This window comes from Ptychodera flava, chromosome 15 (assembly GCF_041260155.1).
Source record: "Ptychodera flava strain L36383 chromosome 15, AS_Pfla_20210202, whole genome shotgun sequence".
Lineage (NCBI taxonomy): Eukaryota > Metazoa > Hemichordata > Enteropneusta > Ptychoderidae > Ptychodera > Ptychodera flava.
The window spans coordinates 21227733-21234300 of record NC_091942.1 but is presented as its reverse complement, the minus strand read 5'-3'; positions in this window follow the sequence as shown (position 1 = coordinate 21234300).

Below are 6568 nucleotides of genomic sequence, written 5' to 3'. Positions count from 1 at the left end.
CACTTCTATCAGTCATTCGCAGACATCAACTGCATTCGATGCAGTTTGAATACCGCACCTACGTTTAAGTACATGCTATAGCTTGTGAGGCTGCGCAGTATCAAATCCGATGGAACTTTCAAGAAAGTATTTCGACTACCTACGTTGTCAGAAAAAAATGCCACAAAATATTTGAATTCATCACATTCGTTTATTTATTTATTTATTTATTTATTTATTTATTTATTTATTTATTTATTTATTTATTTATTTATTTATCATTTACTTATTTTCCCGGGGCACCAGGATAAAGGCCCACAGAAAGACTCCGAAAAATACACAATATGCAAACAAACAAGCATTATAATAAAAGTGCAACCAATAAAAGAATTGAAAATAAAATTTTCTGAAAAAATAACATTTTAGCTGGAAGAAACTGTATGGACACTAATGCTTTAAAAGCTATCTTCGGCAAAAAATATGTCGACAGAAACTCTGTCACATTCTTTAACAGTCCAACGCCGGTATAAAACTAATCTTTCTCATATCATACTGCGTCGTTCGACTTGAAGTAATGATTGCATTCGAAACATCAAATGAGAGTTGAAACAAAAGGTGGCAGCAGTAGAATCTTTCTGAAAAGATTCCTTGTAACAAAGTCAGATCTTAAAGGGATAAAGTCGGAACTGCCCTCAAAGGTCGTATGGGACCCATACGACCCATGGCAACAATGTATCTAAGGCACAGTGGTGATTGATGACAGTTAAAACATGTCTGTCATCATCTACATCGTATAATTTAAATGTTGCAGCTATGATGATGAGGTGCACCTAGATATCGTCCACAAATTCATTGTTCTGACAAGAAACTCGCTCAGGCGCAGTTCCGACGACTGTTTCCCTTTAAACTCTCTGCCGAAGTGACAAAGTGGGATGAGGGAACTTTGTTGACTTCTCTCTCTTTACGGTCCGCTATTACAGTGGAGAGATCATAAAATTGAGCAATGCTGTCTTCATGTACTTCTACTGAAGATACATTCAGAGATATCATTGCTTTCAAGGAAGAAATGAATGCCAGGATCTTTTGAACAGATCAAGTATTTTTCCGCGCAACTTTCTACAATCACGTGAATTGAAATGATTCTCCGAGTGCATGACGTATCCTTAATTGATGACAGCGCCACCAAGGGGCCGTTTCCTGAGTTAACGAACGCTTGCCAACATACACACTTCCATACTTCATGCATAGTGTAATATACACTACATACATGACATACCTGCCGGTCGATTTATTGGGTTAATCACCAATTCGCTATTAAAGTTGTGTACCAGTTTAAGTGAATTAAAATAGTTGATAGTCATTTGAAGTTAAAGAAGCCCAATGTGAAAAAGAGCCGGCTTCGCTACTATCAATTTGATCAGCTTTCAAAATTATTTTATTTTCCTCCAAAATAAATTAGTTATAGCTAGTGATAAAACTAATAATGTAAAGCAAGGTTCTCTTGCCAAAAACAGACTATCTAATATATAATTATCGAAGTAGAGTTGGATTGCCTGAACTTATATTTCTATGATTTCTGTTGCGCTCTTATTCTGTTGGTTGTGAATCACCTGGGTCGGTCACTGTGTTTCCAAAGAATCAATGCTGAGGACGTCTTAATGCATTACGTGGATTCAAAGAGACAACAATATGAAAACAACAAAACCAAACAACAACATCAGAAACAAGAATTGCATTTTATTCGCCATGAGCAACTTAAACAAAAACAGCTTTGAAAGTGCAATTTTTGAATTCTGTCTGACTACACCAGATTACAGGGTGTATGCTGACAGGGTGTATACGAGTGCCAAATTGATCCCCCGTCGCAGACTCTTACTCGGGATATGTGAGTATTAAATCTGTTAATTTATCGCAAAACATTGTTTGCTAGAAATGTTGCCAGCTCTTAGAATCCGTGTTTCAAAGTCGAATTGTAATTGCTCTTTTTGAGACATCGTTCATACCTTTATGGCTGCGTAAATCCATGAATGTAATAAATTGAACGGCATATGCTGCAACGTTCTTCATAAAACTGAATATGAAAAAAACTGCGCTAGACTCGATCAGATCGAGAATGTTGCCCTGAGGAACAAGTGACTTATATTTCCCAATGTATACTGAAATGAAGTGATATACTCTATAATCTGAATTCAAAAACACACAATACTGCCGTAGGCTGTGAATTCAAACTTTCAATCAACACAGTCATTGCATACAAATATGCATCACTTCCATCGTCCGATTTGCACGAACGAATTCTAAATTTGTTGACTGGTGACGAAGAACAGTGTTTTAAGTATCCATAAATGGTATAATAACATACTCTTAGGCGACTGTTTTCATGTACCGTACGTAGGAAACTACGGTGGCCCTACACGCCACGGAACTCTATTACTTTTGAATATAAACTCTAATTTTCTTGACAATATCTTTAATATTTGTAAGAGATTTTATTTCTCCACCGCAAACTTTTAATTTTGTACGGGCAACTTTATCTTAACATTATCTTAACTTTAACTTCTCGAAAGTATTTTTAGTTTTAACCATAAACAAAATATGTTTCTCAAAAGTATTTTTTATTTTGTAAAACAAAATTAAAATTTTTCAAGATAACAAACTCTTACACGTCTTGGAAATTTATTACTTTTGACGTAAACCCATATTTCTTGACAATATATTTAATATTTGTAAGAAATTTTATTTCTCCACAGCAAACTTTTATTTCTGAACGGGGAAACTTTATTTTTGGAATAAACTGTTTTTAAAAACTTTAAAAAAAATTTAACTTTTAAAAAATAACTTTAACTTTGAACAAAATATTTGTTTCTCAAAAGCGTTTTTTATTCGAAAAGAAATAAAAATTGTTCACAGCAAGAGTTGAAGATTTTTGCTAAGCGCGAACTGAGTTACTTAAATGACATAACCTTATGTCTTTAGAGCAGAAAACTTAAATTCTTAAAGAAAAGTTTTATTTTTCCAAGAGTGAAATTAATTTCTTTATGGAAAAAAGATTTTCTCAGAGCAGCAAATTGAAATACAGAGAATAAAACTTTTTCTCAATGGCGAGAAATTATTTTCTGAAGACAACAAACTAATTCTTTCAAGATATATTTTCTACATATGAGTGTGGTTTAAGAATTTGGTAACACTTAACTGAGAAAGAAAGAAAAAGGAAGGATGAAAAAGTCAAACTTACTTTTCTTCAGAGCGAAATTTATTTTGAGAGGAGAAATATTTCATGTGAGGGCGCAATTACCTATAATGCATAGCAAACTCTTTCTAGCGAGAGTAAACATATTTTGGGGAAGAGTAAAACATTTTTCCGACTTGCAAAACTTTATTTTAACGGCGGCGGAAGTTAAAGTATCCCACCATGCAACATCCAAGTTTGATGACCGAGAGTCTCCGATACAGGCACGCTAGCCCGGCCCTAGCTGCAGTACAGTATCGAGGTTTTACCTGGGTATTTGGGTCGGACGATTTGCCGTACTGTACTGCAGCTAGCCCGGCCCTACCCTGCCTGCTGGGCCGTATAACGCCAGGAACACACAGCATCGTACGCAGGGCTATGGGCACGGGCACGCAAACGAGTCAGTTCAACAGTTGCCACATGTCTGAGTCCCCGAAGAACGGTTTTGTGTTTGAGTGATTCGTCCTGACTGCAGACGTTGTGCGACGGGATGGACCGCATTGGGTTCCTTCATTAGCTCTGCATGGGCTGTGTGTTACCGGCGTTATACGGCCTCCCACCACATAACGCCGGTGACACACAGCCCTGCCATGCAGAGCTATTCCTTCATCAGTTGCTGTGTTGTTAATGTTATGTTGTGTGATAGTCATCTTTTCTATAAGCCAGATTCGTAATTGATAGAGTCTTCGACTGAAACTGAACCTGGCCCGCCAGATTTGACCACAGTCGAGCGTGGTTCAATACAGTAGTTGTGGGTCCACAGCTGTGGTGTTTTCGGACGGGATATGCCTTTTACGGGCTGGTTGACTTTCACGTTTTTGACCCCGCAAAACACGTGAAAGTCAAAACCAGTCCGCGACTGTGGTCAAATCTGGCGGGCTCGGTTCAGTTTCAGTTTCTATAAATTACGAATCTGGCTTCTCCTCTTAGAAAAAAAGAATATCACACACATCGGCTGTGTGTTACCGGTGTTATGTAGTGGGAGACTGTATAACGCCGGTAACACACAGCCCTGCCATGCATAGCCCTGCGTACAGGTCTGTGTGTTCATATAACGCCGGGAACACACAGGCCTGTACAGTGTACGCAGGGCTATGCCATGCAGAGCTATTAACCCCAATGCGGTCCCGTCGCACACCGTCTGCCGTCAGGACGAATCACTCAAACATAAAACCGTTCTTCGGGGACTCAGACAAGTGGCAACTGACCCGCGTGCCCGTAGCCCTGTGTACGATGTTGTGAGTTCCCGGCGTTATACGGCCCCAACACACAGCATCGTACGCAGGCAGGGTAGGGCGGGCTGGCGTGCCCGTATCGCCGATGAAGTCAGTCATGGTTGTCTCGGACAGCAGATCGTCCTTGTAGCCGACACGAACACGAACTGTCTGATACCGGCTACCAACTCGGAGACTCTCGGTCATCAAACTTGGGTGTTGCATGCTGGGATACTTTAACTTCCGCCGCCGTTAAAATAAAGTTTTGCTCGTCGGAAAAATGTTTTACTCTTCCCCAAAATATGTTTACTCTCGCTAGAAAGAGTTTGCTATGCATTATAGGTAATTGCGCCCTCACATGAAATATTTCTCCTCTCAGAAATAAATTTCGCTCTGAAGAAAAGTAAGTTTGACTTTTTCATGCCTTTTTCGTTCTTTCTCAGTTCAGTTTTACCAAATTCTTAAAACCACACTCATATGTAGAAAATATATCTTGAAGGAATTAGTTTTGTTGTCTTCAGAAAATAATTTCTCTCCATTAAGAAAAAAGTTTTATTCACTATATTTCAATTTGCTGCTCAATTTGTAACTCAGTTCGCGCTCAGCAAAATCTTCAACTCTTGCTGTGAACAATTTTTACTTCTTTTCGAAATAAAAAACGTTTTGAGAAACAAATACTTTGTTCAAAGTTAAAGTAATTTTTTAAAGTTAAAGTATTTTTGTTAAAAGTTTTTAAAAACAGTTTACCCAAAAAATAAAGTTTCCCCGTTCAGAAATAAAAGTTTGTCAAGAAATATGAGTTTATGTTCAAAAGTAATAAATTTCCATGACGTGTAGGGGAGTCTGTTATCTTGAAAAAATTTCACCTTTGCTTTACAAATAAAAAATACTTTTGAGAAACATATTTTTTTTATTGTTAAAACTATAACTACTTTCGAGAAGTTAAAGTTAAGATAATGTTAAGATAATGTTGTACAAAATTAAAAGTCTGCGGTGGAGAAATAAAATCTCTTACAAATATTAAAGATATTCTCAAGAAAAATTAGAGTTTATATTCAAAAGTAGTAGAGTTCCGTGGCGTGTAGAGGCCACCGTACATTTGAGAGAACATTGAAAATGATCATTTACATTGTGTCGGAGGCGGCTATTACAGTGTTAATTCTGTAACGAAAACCAACTGGTTCCATTGGACAATTTTAGTTAATGACAGCTCGGGCGGTCACTCAGATCGATCTTAAGTAGTGAAGAACACAGACAGGTTCGTTGGCAAATATTAATCGAACGAAACAACACACAGACAAACGTTGAAGGTGTCCTTGGTTTTAGTAAACACGACTTAACTGGGTTAGTATCGCTAACAAGCCAACCAGCAAATTGATCCGCGATCATTTATCGCGTCATCTGTTTCATTGTCCGCAGTTCTTCTGCCAGCTTGGATCAAGGCACCACAGACGTCCCCTACTGTCATCCTCTCGACAAAATGAGCAAAATTCACCTTCTGAGAGTAAATAAACGTTTGGTTTGATGCAGAGTGAGTCAGCCTAGTATAATCGTGTAAAGAGCTCGTCATTTATGAAACGAAATATGATAGATGTATAGGATTATAATAGTTGACACGATTACTTTTGTAGTGTGTGTGTGTATGTCAAAGTTTAATGACCCTAGACACTTTAAATATGGAAAACAAGTCGTGTTTCGTGGTCGATCAGGCGCAGAAGAGAGACGGTGTGATGTGCATACATCAAACAAAAAGCTGTATTTTTAGTTTAGTTTACGTCATATTGCTGGTACAGGATAATCCTCTAAAGCTGAAGTGTACTGATCAACTGTTACAGTAATGGAAGATATGTTGGTGTAATGTTCGGAAAGTTTTTCTGGTTTTCGTTACAGCTTAGTTCCGTGTTCAAATCACTAGGTGTTGGTTTACTTAAATTCACTTTCAACAGGTGTTCTACAATCTGAGCTTTCCACAATAAATCTCCCGCCTGTAATCATACATTTGATATTTTGCAACATTACATCTACAGTTCAAAGGTTACGATTGGGTGTTGACGAAACAGGTCTTTTCGACGGAAATATCAGTATTTATGGGCATGAATTATGCAAATGAGATTTTCAGAAACGTAAATCTCGAGTTTACTCTAAC